This window comes from Procambarus clarkii, chromosome 38, assembly GCF_040958095.1.
Source record: "Procambarus clarkii isolate CNS0578487 chromosome 38, FALCON_Pclarkii_2.0, whole genome shotgun sequence".
NCBI classification, from domain to species: Eukaryota; Metazoa; Arthropoda; class Malacostraca; order Decapoda; family Cambaridae; genus Procambarus; species Procambarus clarkii.
In genome coordinates, this window is record NC_091187.1 from 8372044 (window position 1) to 8390649 (window position 18606).

Sequence of the window (18606 nt, forward strand, 5' to 3'; positions counted from 1 at the left end):
CCGCATTGTGATTCTGGATAGACTCTCTCTGCAAGTACTTGGAGCCTCTTCAATGCGACTCGAGCAAACAGCTTTCCGACAATACTGAGGAGGGAGATTCCACGGTAGTTGTTTCAGTCGCCCCTGTCACCTTTATTCTTATACAGCGTGGCGATGTTGGCATCCCTCATGTCCTGTGGCACCTCTCCTTCTTCCCAGCAGAGGCAGAGAATTTCATGCAGCTCCATGAGCAGGCTACCTCTGCAGCACTTCAAGGTCTCAGCAGGAATGCCATCTTTGCCAGGAGCTTTACCAGAAGCAAGGGAGTCTAGGGCATCGCTGAGTTCTTCCAGGGTAGGTTCGCTGTCGAGCTCCATTAACACAGGCAGACACTCAATGGCGCTCAGGGCCTCTTCGGTGACCACATTGTCCCTGGCGTATAGCTCAGAGTAGTGCTCGACCCAGCGCTTCAGCTGCAGTGTCTGGTCCTGAATCACCTCGCCAGTGGCAGATTTCAGAGGAGCGGTCTTCCTCTGGATTGGGCCGAGGGCCTGCTTGATGCCGTCATACATTCCCCTTACATTGCCTGTATTCGCTACAGTCTGTATCTGGGAGCAGAGCTGGAGCCAATAGTTGTTGGCACATCGCCTGGCGCTCTGCTGCACTTTGCAGCGGACGGCCCGAAGGATCTGTAAGTTGCGCTGACTTGGGCAGGCTTTGTAGGCTGCCAAGGCGTTTCTCTTCTCATCGATGACAGGTGTCATCTCTTCCGAGTGAGCCTCGAACCAGTCTGCAGACCTGTTGGTCTTCTTGCCAAAGGTGGAAATGGCAGCGTTGAACACAGCGTCTCTGAAGTGCTCCCATCTTTTACAGGCAGTGACCCCAGCTGGGCCAGGGAGAGCTTCCTCGAGCACGCGTGCAAAATCTTCCACCTTGTCCTAGTTGCGGGTCTTGGTGATGTCGATGCGAGGTTTGCCCGCCTTTTTCGAGTGATGAATCTTCTTTGGTTGCATCTTGACCCTGCTACATACCAGGGAGTGGTCGGTGTCACAGACAGCACTCTGGTAGCTACGCATAATCTTGACGCTGGGTAGACTTGCACGCCTGGTAAGAATCAGTTCAAGCTGGTGCCAGTGCTTGGATCTGGGATGTCTCCAAGATACTCGGTGTTGCGGCTTTGTGCCGAAGAACGTGTTGGTGACACAAAGACCATGAAGGCAGCAGAGTTCTAGCAGACGTTGCCCGTTCTCATTCATCTTCCCTAGGCCGAATTGACCCAGATAAGTGGGCCAAATGTTGTGCTTGGCACCCACTCTGGCGTTAAAGTCGCCGAGGATGAACAGTGGCTCCTTTAAGGGGTTCTCGCTATGACTTTGTTGAGGTCATCGTAGAACTTTTCCTTTGCCTCTGCTGGAGAAGTCAGGGTTGGTGGATATGCACTAATTACATTGACTGGTCCTGTTTGGGAGTGCAGTTGCAGAGACAGAATTCGTTCGGTTTCTCCCATCAGTGGAATAATGTGTCCCAACAGTGCATTCCTGACGGCAAATCCCACACCATGTTCTCTGGTCTCATCTGAAGGTTTTCCTTGCCAGAAGAAATAGAAGGTCCTCTCTCTCACAGATCCTGATCCTGGGAGCCTGGTCTCTTGGGGAGCAACAATATCCATCTGCAGCTTGCTCAGCTCCCTATCGATGATTGCTGTTTTTCGGGTGTCATTGATTTCTTGCAGGTCGTCAGAGAAACCTGGTGTCAGTGTTCTGACGTTCCATGTGCCCAGCTTTAGGGCAGTTGATATTTTCTTCTTTGGTTTGGTATTGCTTGGTTCAAAGTTGTCGGGCCGCTTGTCGGTTTTCACCCTAAACCCCAGTGAGGTTAACGTACCGTGGCGAGGCAACACCTTATTGGCTTGGGTTTGCCCAGCTTGAGGCGGGCGGTAGCCGTCCAGTGGGGCGCGATGACCCCTCCCACCGTCGGAAGCAACCCCTGGCGTCACACTCTTCGCCAATCGAGCAGAAGACTTAAAACCGGTAGACTGTCGCTTCCCGTGTTGGTTCGACGCTGTGAGGCGAAGCTGGAGTGTCCTCTCCAGGGCGCAAAGCCTGGGTAGGTAGATATGGAGGAGACGCTGTTACCCCATGCAGCAGGTCCCCCCTCTCCACGTTGCTGAAATTATCCAATAGAAAGGCAAATGCCAATACACATAGTTCCAGCAACGTCGCAGGAGCTGCCAGAACGAGGTCGACGTCAACAACGAACTGCCTTAGGGGCTCCAACTCCGGATTTTTCCTCGAAGTTGACTCCTGAAGCCTTTCCCAAAAAAAGGTATTGCCGCAAGGCAGCGGAGGTTTAAAATCAGGGTTTTCCTTCCCCTAGATGGGCTGCCTTCCCAGGCTATCGAGTCCCATCTACCCGGAGCAGCTGGTTTTAAGGCGCCAGAGGCACGCCCTCGCCCCTTCTCCTATCGGTAAAAGCAGTTACGCCAGACTTAGACTAAGCCACCCGTGCAGGTCAGGAGTTGGACTTGGTTGTCAGAGGCTATTTCAGACGCATGCCGTTTAGGAGCACTTTATAAGTCATGGGAGCTCGTCCCCCATTACCACCCCCTGGCTATGACAACCCCTTGGAACCCGAGCGAGCTACGACTCTGTTTTCAGCGAGCCATTAAACGCACTAAAGATTGATAACCCAAATGAATTTTTCATGGATATGATACCAACATCAAATCATCTATCAGACGTCACCCTATCCCCACTGGATTTTGAAGAAGCCATAAACAGTATGCCTATGCACTCTGCACCAGGCCCGGATTCTTGGAACTCCATATTCATCAAGAACTGTAAAAAAAACACTATCGCAGGCCCTCCACATTCTGTGGAGACAAAGCCTAGATACTGGCGTTATTCCTGATATACTAAAAACAGCAGAGATAGCACCACTTCATAAAGGAGGAAATAAGGCTGAGGCAAAAAATTACAGACCGATAGCACTAACATCGCACATCATAAAAATTTTTGAGAGAGTGCTAAGAAGTAAGATCACAAAATACATGGAATCACAGCATCTCCATAACCCCGGACAACATGGTTTCAGAACAGGGCGCTCTTGCCTGTCGCAGTTGCTGGACCACTATGATATGGCATTAGATGCTATGGAAGACAAACAAAACGCTGATGTAATTTACACAGATTTCGCAAAAGCTTTTGATAAATGTGACCATGGTGTTATTACACATAAAATGCGTTCAAAAGGAATTACCGGAAAAATAGGCAGATGGATCTACAATTTCCTGACCAACAGAACCCAATATGTAATAGTCAACAAAATAAAATCCAGCCCATCAACCGTGAAGAGCTCAGTCCCCCAGGGTACTGTGCTTGCTCCAGTGCTTTTTCTCATCCTCATATCGGACATAGACAAAAACACAACCTATAGCACTGTATCATCCTTTGCAGATGACACTAGGATCTTCATGAGAATAGGCAACATAGAGGACACGGCAAACTTCCAGTCAGATGTAGATCAGGCCTTTCTATGAGCTACAGAAAATAATATGGTGTTTAACGAAAATAAGTTCCAGCTCATGCGCTATGGAAAAAATGAAAATATAAAAACGGAAACCACGTACAAAACTCAGGCAAATCATAACATAGAACGAAAAGGCAATGTAAAGGATCTGGGTGTACTCATGTCGGAAGACCTTACCTTTAAAGAACACAATAAAGTAGCCGTCACAACTGCTAGAAAAATGACAGGTTGGATAACAAGAACTTTTCACACTAGAGATGCTATACCGATGATGATACTTTTCAAAACGCTTGTGCTCTCTAGAGTGGAGTACTGCTGCACAATGACAGCCCCTTTCAAAGCTGGAGAAATTGCTGACCTATAGAGCGTGCAGAGATCCTTTACTGCTAGAATCCACTCAGTAAATCATCTAAACTATTGGGACCGACTAAACAGCCTAAATCTGTACTCCCTTGAGCGCAGGCGGGAGAGATACATAATAATTTACACGTGGAAAATATTAGAGGGGCTGGTCCCAAACCTGCACAAAGAAATAACATCACATGAGACCAAAAGACATGGCAGGATGTGCAGAATACCCCCGTTGAAAAGCAGAGGTGCAACAGGTACTCTGAGAGAGAACTATATCAACATCAGAGGCCCGGGACTGTTCAACACGCTTCCGCTACACATAAGGGACATAACTGGCCGACCCCTCACAGTGTTCAAGAGAGAACTGGATAAGCACCTCCAAAGGATACCTGATCAACCAGGCTGTGACTCATACGTCAGGCTGCGAGCAGCAGCGTCCAACAGCCTGGTTGATCAGTCCGGCAACCAGGAGGCCTGGTCGACGACCGGGCCGCGGGGACGCTAAGCCCCGGAAGCACCTCAAGGTAACCTCAAGGTAGGGGAACCGTTAGTACCTGCGGTTGGTCCCCCCTCATCCTCCTCTCTGTCTAACTTCTCTGTTGCCAAGGCCAGAAGTTACAAAATTCAGAGAAAACCTGCAACTATTCACACAGAATACTTACGACAAAGAGAGTTACTTCTTTGGAATGCTGAAGGCATCCCCTGTCGAAAGAGACGTGATTCCACTAGTCTATCTCCATTACCAAGAAAGATAGACTTTCGTGCACACCCTGTGCACATCTCCACCATTTTCTGAGGCAAAAGGCTTTTTCTACCTATCACCTAACAAATGTAAGCTATCTGAGAAGTGACCAAAAACCCAACTTCTCACATATATGATCAATTGAAGAGGGTGGGGGTATTGTATTGGGAGAGTGAGATGGTGAGTGAGAGTGTGTGTATGTGTGTGTGTATATTCACCTAGATGTATTCACCTGGTTGTGCTTGCGGGGGTTGAGCTCTGCTCTTTCGGCCCGCCTCTGCAACTGTCAATCTAACAACTGTTACTAACTACTAAAAAATTATTTTTCAACACACACACACACACACACACACACACACACACAGGGGGGGCCTCGTAGCCTGGTGGATAGCGCGCAGGACTCGTAATTCTGTGGCGCGGGTTCGATTCCCGCACGAGGCAGAAACAAATGGGCAAAGTTTCTTTCACCCTGAATGCCCCTGTTACCTAGCAGTAAACAGGTACCTGGGAGTTAGTCAGCTGTCACGGGCTGCTTCCTGGGGTGTGTGTGTGTGTGTGTGGTGTGGAAAAAAAAAAGTAGTAGTTAGTAAACAGTTGATTGACAGTTGAGAGGCGGGCCGAAAGAGCAAAGCTCAACCCCCGCAAAAACACAACTAGTAAACACACACACACACTCACACACACACACACACACACACACACACACACACACACACACACACACACACACACACACACACACACACACACACACACACACACACACACACACACACACACACACACACACACAAAGGAAGCAGCCCGTAACAGCTGTCTAACTCCCAGGTACCTATTTACTGCTAGGTAACAGGTGCATCAGGGTGAAGGAAACTGATCATTTTTGTTTCTCGCTGGTGCTGGGAATCGAACCCGGGCAACAGGATTACGTGTCCAGCGTACTATCCACACAGCTATCAGCCTAAATTGTGTGTATGTGTGTGTACTCACCTAGTTGTACTCACCTAGTTGTGTTTGTGGGGGTTGAGCTCTGGCTCTTTGGTCCCACCTCTCAACTGTCAATCAACTGGTGTACAGATTCCTGAGCCTATTGGGCTCTATCATATCTACATTTGAAACTGTGTATGGAGTCTGCCTCCACCACAACACTACTTAATGCATTCCATTTGTTAACTACCCCTGACACTGAAAAAATTCTTTCTAACATCTCTGTGGCTCATCTGGGTACTATGTTTCCACCTGTGTCCCCTTGTTCGTGTTCCACCCGCGCTAAAGAGTTTGTCTTTGTCCACCCTGAGAATTCCCCTGAGAATTTTGTAGGTGGTTATCATGTCTCCCTTTACTCTTCTGTTTTCCAGGGTTGTGAGGTTCAGCTCCCTTAGCCTTTCCTCGTACCTCATTCCTCTCAGTTCCGGGACCATTCTGGTGGCATACCTCTGAATCTTCTCTAACTTCGTCTTGTGTTTAACTAGATATGGACTCCAGGCTGGAGCTGCATACTCCATGATATGTCTTACATAAGTGGTATACAGGGTCGTGAACGATTCCTTACACAAGTTTCTAAAGGCAGTTCTTTTATTGGCCAGTCTAGCATATGCCGCTGATGATATCCTTTTGATATGGGCCTCTGGGGACAGATTCGGTGTGATATCGACCCCAGATCTTTCTCTCTATTTGACTCTTGTAGGATTTCACCTCCAAGATGGTACCTTGTGTTCAGCCTTCTGCTCCCTTCGCCTAATTTCATCACTTTACACTTTCCTGAGTTGAACTTTAGCAGCCATTTTCTAGACCATTCCTCCAGTTTGTCCAGGTCGTCTTGTAGTCTGTCTATCTTCATCTGTTTTGATTCTTCTCATAATTTTTGCGTCATCAGCAAACATTGAGAGGAATGAGTCTATACCCTCTGGAAAGCTTAGAACTGGGGTTGGGATTGAGGACTTAGTTCTTGTCTGGGCTGGCTTGCGGCAGGAGGAAGACCAGGGGGTGGGAGGGAAGGGGGTACTCGGGGTAGGGAGGGAGGGTGGAATTGGGTGGAATGGTGGAACTCCCCACCTATAGGGTTGTGAGTTGAGATGTTGCAGTCCCCTCTGGGGTTCCCGAGGTGTTGGGTTGGGGTTCCACACTCCCACTGGGATTGCTGGGTTGGGGGTTGAGGTTTCCTGGCTCCCTTCCCTCTGCCTGCACCTTTTCCATGCATCTGCTGCCTGTATTATCTCTGTCCTGGTCATGTCCCTCTGAAGGAATACCTGTCTGTATTTCGTTACATATTTCAGTTTGCTCTTTTTTGCTAGTATGTCCTCTTTGATGCTCTCGTTTTTGAGCACTACCATGATTAACCGGTCTTTGTGTTTGTTGTACTGGCCAATCCGGAAAAACTTTTTTATTTCTGTTTCAGCCCCTTCCAGACCTATCTCCTTTAGTATCCCTGCCGCTGCAGCTTTGTCCTTAGACCTCCATTCTTCCCTTGTGGAACCCTCTTGTTCCTTAACACCTATCACTTCTACAGCTCTTTTCCTTTCCAGTAACTGGCTCGTGCATCTAGCTGCCTCCTGTGAGGTTACTGCTTTCATTACAACACCCTTGACTGTGGACCTTTCTCCTGGGCTCTTCAGCATTTCAGCAAAGGTGGCACCCATTGTAGGGGTCCCTGCCATTGCTGCATCTCCTGCTGCCTGGGGGTTGGTCCACTGGGCCCCAGTCTGAGATCCTGTTTTTAGGTTTGTTATCTCCTAACAAACGTGTGTGTGTGTGTGTGTGTGTGTGTGTGTGTGTGTGTGTGTGTGTGTGTGTGTGTGTGTGTGTGTGTGTGTGTACTCACCTATTTGTACTCACCTATTTGTGTTTGCTGGGGTTGAGCTTTGTCTCTTTGGTCCCGCCTCTCAACTGTCAATCAACTGGTGTACAGATTCCTGAGCCTATTGGGCTCTATCATATCTACATTTGAAACTGTGTATGGAGTCTGCCTCCACCACAACACTACTTAATGCATTCCATTTGTTAACTACCCCTGACACTGAAAAAATTCTTTCTAACATCTCTGTGGCTCATCTGGGTACTATGTTTCCACCTGTGTCCTCTTGTTCGCGTTCCACCCACGCTAAAGAGTTTGTCTTTGTCCACCCGGTGAATTCCCCTGAGAATTTTGTAGGTGGTTATCATGTCTCCCTTTACTCTTCTGTTTTCCAGGGTTGTGAGGTTCAGCTCCCTTAGCCTTTCCTCGTAACTCATTCCTCTCAGTTCCGAGACCATTCTGGTGGCATACCTCTGAATCTTCTCTAATTTCGTCTTGTGTTTAACTAGATATGGACTCCAGGTTGGAGCTGCATACTCCATGTTATGTCTTACATAAGTGGTATACAGGGTCCTGAACGATTCCTTACACAAGTTTCTAAAGGCAGTTCTTTTATTGGCCAGTCTAGCATATGCCGCTGATGATATCCTTTTGATATGGGCCTCTGGGGACAGATTCGGTGTGATATCGACCCCAGATCTTTCTCTCTATTTGACTCTTGTAGGATTTCACCTCCAAGATGGTACCTTGTGTTCAGCCTTCTGCTCCCTTCGCCTAATTTCATCACTTTACACTTTCCTGAGTTGAACTTTAGCAGCCATTTTCTAGACCATTCCTCCAGTTTGTCCAGGTCGTCTTGTAGTCTGTCTATCTTCATCTGTTTTGATTCTTCTCATAATTTTTGCGTCATCAGCAAACATTGAGAGGAATGAGTCTATACCCTCTGAAAAGCTTAGAACTGGGGTTGGGATTGAGGACTTAGTTCTTGTCTGGGCTGGCTTGGGGCAGGAGGAAGACCAGGGGGTGGGAGGGAAGGGGGTACTCGGGGTAGGGAGGGAGGGTGGAATTGGGTGGAATGGTGGAACTCCCCACCTATAGGGTTGTGAGTTGGGATGTTGCAGTCCCCTCTGGGGTTCCCGAGGTGTTGGGTTGGGGCTCCACACTCCCACTGGGATTGCTGGGTTGGGGGTTGAGGTTTCCTGGCTCCCTTCCCTCTGCCTGCACCTTTTCCATGCATCTGCTGCCTGTATTATCTCTGTCCTGGTCATGTCCCTCTGAAGGAATACCTGTCTGTATTTCGTTACATATTTCAGTTTGCTCTTTTTTGCTAGTATGTCCTCTTTGATGCTCTCGTTTTTGAGCACTACCATGATTAACCGGTCTTTGTGTTTGTTGTACTGGCCAATCCGGAAAAACTTTTTTATTTCTGTTTCAGCCCCTTCCAGACCTATCTCCTTTAGTATCCCTGCCGCTGCAGCTTTGTCCTTAGACCTCCATTCTTCCCTTGTGGAGCCCTCTTGTTCCTTAACACCTTTCACTTCTACAGCTCTTTTCCTTTCCTGTAACTGGCTCGTGCATCTAGCTGCCTCCTGTGAGGTTACTGCTTTGCAGGCGATGAGTCACAATAACCTTGGCACTTTTTCCCCTGCCCACCTTCGTCACTCTCAGGACTTCATAGAAAGACTGCGCCTGCAACCCTCTTGTAAGATGCTTAGTCTTGATGTCGACTCTCTGTTCACTAATGTTCCGCTCGATGACGTTCTCTCTTTCCTCAGACAGAAGGCGTCAGAGGGCCTCCTTCCTCTCCCACTTCCCACTGACGTTTTCCTCGATCTCATTAGACTCTGTGTTGAATCTAACTCTTTCTCTTTCAACGGTAAATATTACACTCAAACTTTCGGCGTCGCTATGGGTTCCCCTCTCTCCCCTGTTCTTGCTAATTTCTACATGGAATACTTCGAAGCTGTTCTTCTTCCTTCTATTGATACTCGTCCCTCTCTCTGGCTTCGATATGTTGATGACATTTTTGCTTTATGGCCTCATGACCTTAATCTTTTCCAGCCTTTCCTCGCCTCTCTTAACAATCTGGCTCCTTCTATCCATTTCAAAGTTGAGTGGGAATCTAATTCCCTCCTTCCTTTTCTTGATGTTCATGTTCACAGCTCTGTGTCTGGGTTCTCTTTCTCTGTCTACCGTAAACCCATGCATAATGGCATGTACATTCACTTCTTTTCCTACCATCCTCCTTCTGTTAAGAAAAGTGTCCTCGTCTCTCTCTTCCTCCGCGCTCTACGCATCAGCGACCCTCAGTTTCTTGATTCTGAAATTGCCTTTATCTACAAATCATTCTCTCGCCTTGGTTATCCTTTGCATTTCATCAACTGTGCCCACTCTCAAGCTAAACGAAATTTCTTTCATCCTAAACCTGCTTCCAACACTACTAGCACTGTACTATGCCTTCCCTTCATATCTGAACTCAAAACTTTTACCAATACCTTTCGTCCTCTTGACATTAAACTCGCCTTTCGACAAACTAACACACTTCGTAGCAATCTAGTTCACACTGCTCCTCCTGCTTCTAATGCTGCTGGTGTCTACTCTATTTCCTGTTCATCTTGTCCTCTCCAATACTTTGGCGAAACTGGCCGTACACTGAATGACAGACTTAAAGAACACAAGAGAAGTGTTAAGTCTGCAGACACTAACAATGCTCTCTTCTGCCATGTGAGGGATTCTAATCATCCCATTGATTGGTCTTCCTCCAAAATAATCTTTCCTGCCTCTACTCTACACAGACGCCGTCTTGTAGAATCGGCTCTTATAAACAATGTACCCAACATGAACTTGAGTCCTGGCTTTGTTGCTGTGGACTCTTCCCTTTCACAGTATATACTCAAATGCTCTAATCTTTCTAACAAACGTGACTTAACATAAGCTTTCCCCCTTCCATTTCTTTCTTTCTCTTTCCTTTTCTTTCTCTCTTCTCCCTTTTTCTGTTCATTGTCTTCTCCTACGCTCCCTTGCTATCCTCTTCTTTTTCCTATTACTTCTCCTTCGGTGGTTATAATAGGAGCTGCCTCGTATGGGCCAATAGGCCTGCTGCAGTTTCCATTACTACTATCCCCTACACCTGACTTTCCTCCTCAGCTCTCTCTTGCCTATTTATTGCCTGTCCCTACCTCCTCATCACAATCGACTTGAGAATGGTCCAGGACGGACCGAAACGTCGTCGTTCCTTCAATTTCTAGTGTGTGGTCTGGTCAACAGGTTACTGCTTTCATTACAACTTCCTTGACTGTGGACATTGCTCCTGGGCTCTTCAGCATTTCAGCAAAGGTGGCACCCATTGTAGGGGTCCCTGCCATTGCTGCATCTCCTGCTGCCTGGGGGTTGGTCCACTGGGCCCCAGTCTGAGATCCTGTTTTTAGGTTTGTTATCTCCTAACAAACGTGTGTGTGTGTGTGTGTGTGTGTGTGTGTGTGTGTGTGTGTGTGTGTGTGTGTGTGTGTGTGTGTGTGTGTGTGTGTGTGTGTGTGTGTGTGTGTGTGTATTCACCTATTTGTACTCACCTATTTGTGTTTGCGGGGGTTGAGCTTTGGCTCTTTGGTCCCGCATCTCAACTGTCAATCAACTGGTGTACAGATTCCTGAGCCTACTGGGCTCTATCATATCTACATTTAAAACTGTGTATGGAGTCAGCCTCCACCACATCACTGCCTAATGCATTCCATCCGTTAACTACTCTGACACTGAAAAAGTTCCTTCTAACGTCTCTGTGGCTCATGTGGGTACTCAGTTTCCACCTGTGTCCCCTTGTTCGCGTCCCACCAGAGTTGAATAGTTTATCCTTGTTTACCCGGTCGATTCCTCTGAGGATTTTGTAGGTTGTGATCATGTCTCCCCTTACTCTTCTGTCTTCAAGTGTCGTAAGGTGCATTTCCCGTAGCCTTTCCTCGTAACTCATGCCTCTTAGTTCTGGGACTAGTCTAGTGACATACCTTTGGACTTTTTCCAGCTTCGTCTTGTGCTTGACATGGTACGGGCTCCATGCTGGGGCCGCATACTCCAGGATTGGTCTTACATATGTGGTGTACAAGATTCTGAATGATTCCTTACACAGGTTCCTGAACACTGTTCTGATGTTAGCCAGCCTCGCATATGCCGCAGACGTTATTCTTTTTATGTGGGCTTCAGGAGACAGGTTTGGTGTGATATCAACTCCTAGATCTTTCTCTCTCTTCGTTTCATTAAGTACTTCATCTCCTATTCTGTATCCTGTCTCTGGCCTCCTATTTCCACTGCCTAGTTTCATTACTTTGCATTTACTTGGGTTGAACTTCAACAGCCATTTGTTGGACCATTCACTCAGTCTGTCTAGGTCATCTTGTAGCCTCCTACTATCGTCCTCAGTTTCAATCCTCCTTATAATTTTTGCATCATCGGCAAACATTGAGAGAAACGATTCTATACCCTCTGGGAGATCATTTACATATATCAGAAACAGTATAGGTCCAAGGACTGACCCCTGCGGGACTCCACTCGTAACGTCTCGCCAATCTGAGACCTCACCCCTCACACTGACTCGTTATCTCCTGTTTCTTAGGTATACTCCTGTATCTTAGGTACTCCTGTGTGTGTGTGTGTGTGTGTGTGTGTGTGTGTGTGTGTGTGTGTGTGTGTGTGTGTGTGTGTGTGTGTGTGTGTGTGTGTGTACTCACCTAGTTGTACTCACCTAGTTTTGTCTGCAGGATCGAGCATTGACTCTTGGATCCCTCCTTTCGAGCATCGGTTGTTTACAGCAATGACTCCTGTCCCATTTCCCTATCATACCTGGTTTTATAATTATGAATAGTATTTGCTTCCACATCCTGTTCCTGAAGTGCATTCCATTTCCCCACTACTCTCACGCTAAAAGAAAACTTCCTAACATCTCTGTGACTCATCTGAGTTTCAAGCCATGTTTCAAGCCATCCATGTCCCCTCGTTCTGTTACTATTCCGTGTGAACATTTCGCCTATGTCCACTCTGTCAATCCCTCTGGGTATTTTATACGTTCCTATCATGTCCCCACTCTCCCTTCTTCTTTCTAGTGTCGTAAGGCACAGTTCCCTCAGGCGCTCCTCATGCCCCATCCCTCGTAGCTCTGGGACGAGTCTCGTTGCAAACCTATGAACCTTTTCCAGTTTCATTATATGCTTCTTCAGATGGGGACTCCATGATGAGGCGGCATACTCTAAGACTGGCCTCACGTAGGCAATGTAAAGCGCCCTAAATGCCTCCTTACTTAGGTTTCTGAATGATGTTCTAACTTTTGCCAGTGTAGAGTACGCTGCTGTCGTTATCCTATTTATATGTGCCTCAGGAGAGAGATTAGGTGTTACGTCCACACCCAGGTCTCTTTCGCGCGTCGTCACAGGTAGGCTGTTCCCCTTCATTGTGTACTGTCCCTTTGGTTTCCTATCTCCTAGTCCCATTTCCATAACTGTACATTTGCTCGTGTTGAATTCCAGTAGCCATTTCTCTTACCATCTCTGCAACCTGTTCAGGTCCTCTTGGAGGATTCTGCAATTCTCATCTGTCACAACTCTTCTCATCAACTTTGCGTCATCCGCAAACATCGACATGTAGGACTCTACGCCTGTAAACATGTCGTTAACATATACAAGAAATAGAATTGGTCCCAGCACCGATCCTTGTGGTACTCCACTTGTTACTGTTCGCCAGTCTGACTTCTCGCCCCTTACCGTAACTCTTTAGCTCCTTCCTGTTAGGTAGTTCCTTATCCATGCTAGGACCTTTCCCCCCACCCCCGCCTGCCTCTCGAGCTTGAACAGCAGTCTCATGTGCGTTACTGTATCAAAGGCTTTTTGGCAGTCCAGAAATATGCAGTCTGCCCAACCATCTCTGTCCTGTCTGTCCTGTATTTTATCATAGAATTCCAGAAGGTTTGTTAGGCACGATTTCCCTGTCCAGAACCCATGTTGATGTTTGTTCACAAACCTAATGTTCTCCAGGTGTGCAACCAGTCCAGTCGTAGCCTAATTATTCTTTCCAGTATTTTACAGGGGATGCTTGTCAGTGATACAGGTCTATAGTTAAGTGCCTCCTCCCTATCACCTTTCTTGAAGATCGGCACGACATTTGCCTTCTTCCAGTAACTGGGCAATTCTCCTGACATAAGTGACTTATTAAAGATCATTGCCAGAGGCACGCTGAGGGCCTGCGCTACTTCTTTTAGTATCCATGGTGATACTTTGTCTGGTCAAACTGCTTTAGTTGCATCTAGAGTTGTCAACTGTTTCATTACCTCCTCTGCTGTCACCTCTATATCTGATAGTCGTTTGGTAAGGTAATTAACGCTTAGAGGTGCGAGATTAAGGTCGACAGACTGGCGCCTCTCAAATCCTTGTCTGACTTGACTCAAGTACTAAATAAATATTAAATAAAACTAAACAAAACATCTTTAAGGTGTTACATCTCCCCTACTCCCCGAAAATAAAGTTTTTGCAACACTGCTAAAGCAAGCTAGCTGTGGGCGACAACTTTATTAACTTAAAAAATACATCCTAGCTAAACAAATATACATCATCCTACTCTAAAAACGAAATATGTAGACAGACGTCCATTGTCTCTGGGTGGGCGACATCACTGCTTGGTCTTGTAGATAGTTCTGTGACACGTCCCTCACGCAACTGCCTCCGTCGCTTTTCCGTCGTTAACGCACAACAACCCTTGGCCAACCAGGAAGTCGTTACTTCTTGTACTGCGCACAGGACCGTGGAATTCGGTTGTCCCAGCTGATCTGTAATTGGCCCTACGTCAGTCACCATGAGAGATGTATATTGGGGTTCTTCACAGCTTTAGGGACTACAAGTTTTGAGACCTCCATATAGTTGGCACTGTAGAAATCCCATCCTACTTTTCTCATCCCCGTTGCTCCAGTACGCCTCCTTCAGAGAGCCACATCAAGTCCACACGACACAGGAGGAATCACTCAACAGAGCAACATGCTTGCAAGAGTAGCGGCCAGTTAAGGCAAACGATCCTGTCTTGCAATTACGCTCCATGCAATGATGCTGACACCAGCAAGGGACACTAGGCATCGTGTCTCAGCTTGGTCTTATCTTCTCCTCTTCTTTTTTCTCTCTTCTTTTTTCTTTCTTATCTCTTCTTTCTTCTTTCTTCTCTCTTTTTTCTTCTTCTTACTCCTATGGTCTTTGACAAGTGACCTGGGGTCCATTGGGGTCTGTCCGTCCTGGGGTCCATCTTGGGTAGACCAATGTTGGTGGGACAGACTGGAGTCGTTGTTGCTCCTCTTCCATCTTTACTGGGTCGTCTGGGGTCGTCTGCAGAACGACCTGGGGTCCACTGGGGGTCCGTCTGTCTTGGGGTTCACTGGGGTCCGTCCGTCCTGGGGTCCACTGGGGTTCAATGTTGACTGACCGTGAGGCTGCATCTTGAGGTCCCCCGCAGTGGTGGTAGTAATGGAGCTATGACATCCAGGTAGGGGGCTGGTCGTGGTGGTGGTGATAAACACCCGCGAGTGTGGTACAAAGCAGCCGTCTCCCTCTTCTGTATGTGCGCGCCTCTCCTCTAGGTCCAACCTGGGAATGAACATAAAGGCAACAATACCCGTGTTCCAACATGTTGTGTGACCCTGTAGTTTGTATAGGGTTCACAAAGTCCAATCATAACGCTCTCTTCCTGGCAACGAGTACACTTAAATTTTAATAATCCAATTAACACTGAATGATATTGATTTGGTGGAACATAAAACAGTACCAGAGTAAAGTTAGAGAAGAGAGAATAAGGTCGTCACAACTTTTAACTTGTCACTTAAACAATGTCTGCAATAACTATCAATACTAATAGAGACAAAACACAAGCCTAACTTAACTGTACCGTCCTTAATCTTAAGTACTTAATAAGCCGTTACTCCCACCCTTAACCTACAGCCACCTACGTGACGCAGAGTGTTTCCCTCGCTTCTCCGCGGGTCCACAACTCAAAACTTTTGCCACCTCTGTGACCAGACTATCTAATGTCGAACGTCCCCAACGTGATGCCTACTGACATACTAAACCTTCCCCTAGCATGCTGTACAATACCAGTACACCTCGGGTTATTGTGTTCAAATGGAGTAAAACAGTCGATCGCAATAATCTGAGCAGAACCACCACTTAAAACTATTTAAGAACTACACCTGCCACTCCCCAACTGACCTGGAGACCAGCGGAGGCTGGGTGTCCCCTTGGGACATGCGGGTCAACTGTCACACTCAGCTGACCTCCACTACCACCAACCGTTAAGTTCCCAAATCGCCAAATATTATCACTAACATAAATCACTACACACGCAAGTTCTAGTGAACATTCCCAGAACATCACAAAACTCCCAAAATAACTAGAACACAACGCCAGAGAATCACTATCTCCTAACCTGAAAAAACTCCCTAAATCGCGAATATTAATCACCTGTCAAGATCTCACTGATAGCGCCTGAGCGGCAAAAGGCACGTGGGACTGAACAATGTTAAACTGGTACCTGCTACATAAAATATTGTTCAACACCGCTGCCATCATTGTAACAGGGGGTGGGGGGAAATAGCTCTCTCTTGTCAATTATTCCACCCCCAGTTAACTAACGAAGCCGGGGGAAATAGCTCTCTTTAGTCCGTTATCCCGCCCTCAGTTAGCTAACTATTCTAGAACACCCCCAGAGTTCCTACGGCAACCTCTCTCGTTCAACCCCTTGTAACCTAGGTATTCGATTACCTAGGTGCTATGACTACAAGGCGCCGTAACTTGATCAGCTACCCGCAAATTCTAGAGAACTCTAGAACACATTTCACTGCCACACACGTATAGGAGAAACGAAAGGAAAGAGATGAATAATGAAGTAATTAGTGAGGGTTTGGGGTGAGAGAGGTAGAGAGGTGGGAGGAGAGAGGAGTGTCGTCAGTTGAAAGGGAGAGTTTGGAGAGGGGTGGAGGGGGAGGAGTAGATAGGTAGAAGTAGAAAAGTAGATAGTAGAAGTAGAAGAGTAGATAGTAGAAGAAGAAATGCTGCCACCATCCATTCATTTGTCCGTACCTACAAGACAAGGAATGGAACTTGTCTGTATCACAATATTCTCAAAGATGTTATCATTATTAGTATGTTCCATCTGTATCATGTACTCATTAAAATCATGAAACCAGTAACTGCAGAGGCTTTCTCATCTCAACTCAAAAACTCTAGGGAACACAGTTAAAAACTATTTAAACAATAAATTCATCAATTATATTTCACATGATAAGTATCATAATTTAAGCAATTCAACTTAATGTTCAAGATTAATATACAAAGTGAGTCATCATCCAAGAATTCGAGAACCCTACAACTGTCTTCCCCTGATCATCACACAACACTTGTAAACACGACTAAGTCACCTTTCATGCTCAACTCACCAAGTGTCTGCCTATAGCTGGATTGAGAGTGAGGGGGGGGGGGGTCTGTAGTTGACAGAGACTGTCCCGCCCCGCCGGCTGACAGCCTATCTCGGCGGCTGGTCTCTGCTATGCTCTGCTGGCTGTTCTCTTGCTTATCCTCCTATGCTCCCTCAGTATATATTGGGGAACCTAGTAGCTAACTCCGCCCACAAGTTGATAGCCCGAGGCTCTCTACGAAACCACTCCTTAAACGTCGGCATGTTTGAAGGCTATCGGGCTACAATTATATGATTAGTAGAAGCAAGGTGAAATTCGCATGAGCTGACCTTAGGTCAACTTTAGGTCATTAACGCTTAGAGTTTTTTTGTTGTTTTTTCTACCACAGACGTGGCCACACATTTACAATGCTAACCAGCATATATACATTTTCTTCTGTCCTCCATGGACAGGGTTAGAGAAGTGTTAAACATATAGTTCAAAGGTTTATTGAACACTCAACCACAGAAGGTGATTCGGTGCTTTTAAAATGCTAAGCTAACCTACATAGATACACAGATTTACACGCTTAGAGGTGTGAGATTAAGGTCGATAGACTGGCGCCTCTCAAATCCTTCTCTGGCTTGACTCAAGTACTAAATAAATATTAAATAAAACTAAACAAAACACCTTTACTGGTGTTACAAAGTACTTCATCTCCTATTCTGTATCCTGTGTCTGGCCTCCTGTTTCCACCGCCTAGTTTCATTACTTTGCATTTACTCGGGGGGGGGGGGGGTTGAAACTCTAGCAGCCATTTGTTGGACCATTCATTCAGTCAGTCTAGGTCATCTTGTAGCCTCTTACTATCATCCTCTGTTTCAATCCTCCTCATAAGTTTTGCATCATCAGCAAACAATGAGAGAAACGAGCCTGTACCCTCTGGGAGATCATTTACATATGTCAGAAACAGAATAGGTCAAAGAACTGACCCCTGCAGGACTCCACTTGTGACGTCTCGCCAATCTGAGACCTCACCACCTCACAGTGACTCGTTGTCTTCTGTTGCTTAGGTACTCACTTATCCAGTGGAGTATCTTCCCTTTCACTCCAGCCTGCATCTCCAGCTTTACCAATAGCGTCTTGTGTGGTACTGTGGCTTTCTGGCAATCCAAAAATATGCAGTCTGCCACCCCTCTCTTTCTTGTTTGATTTTTGTTGCCTGGTCGTAGAATTGAATTAATCCTGTGAGGCAGGACTGGGCATCCCTGAACCCATGTTGATGCTGTGTTACATAGTTCTTTCGCTCCAGATATTCCACTAGCTTTTTTTGCTTCTAGTGGTTCCTGGTTAACTATTCCCTCTCATATCTCTGGAATTTCTCCTTGCTCTAAGATGAAGACCTTCTGGAATTTCTTATTGAGTTCCTCACACACTTCCTTGTCGTTTGTAGTGAATATTCTGCCCCTATCCTTAATTTTATTACCTTTTTCTTTACTATTGTTTTTCTCCTGGTATGGCTGTGCAGCAATTTAGGTTGAGTCTTTGCCTTGCTTGCGATGTAATTTTTGTATTGTCTTTCTACCTTTCTTCTCAACCTGACATATTCATTTCTGGCACTCTGATATCTTTCTCTGCTCTCAAATGTCCTGTTATTTCTATAGTTTCTCCATGCCACTTTACTTTGCTGCTTAGCTAGCCTACATCTCTGATTAAACCATGATTTTCTCATCTTCATTCCATTGTTTTCATTTTGGACAGGAACAAATTTGTTTGCTACTTCCTTGCACTTCTGTGTGATGTAGT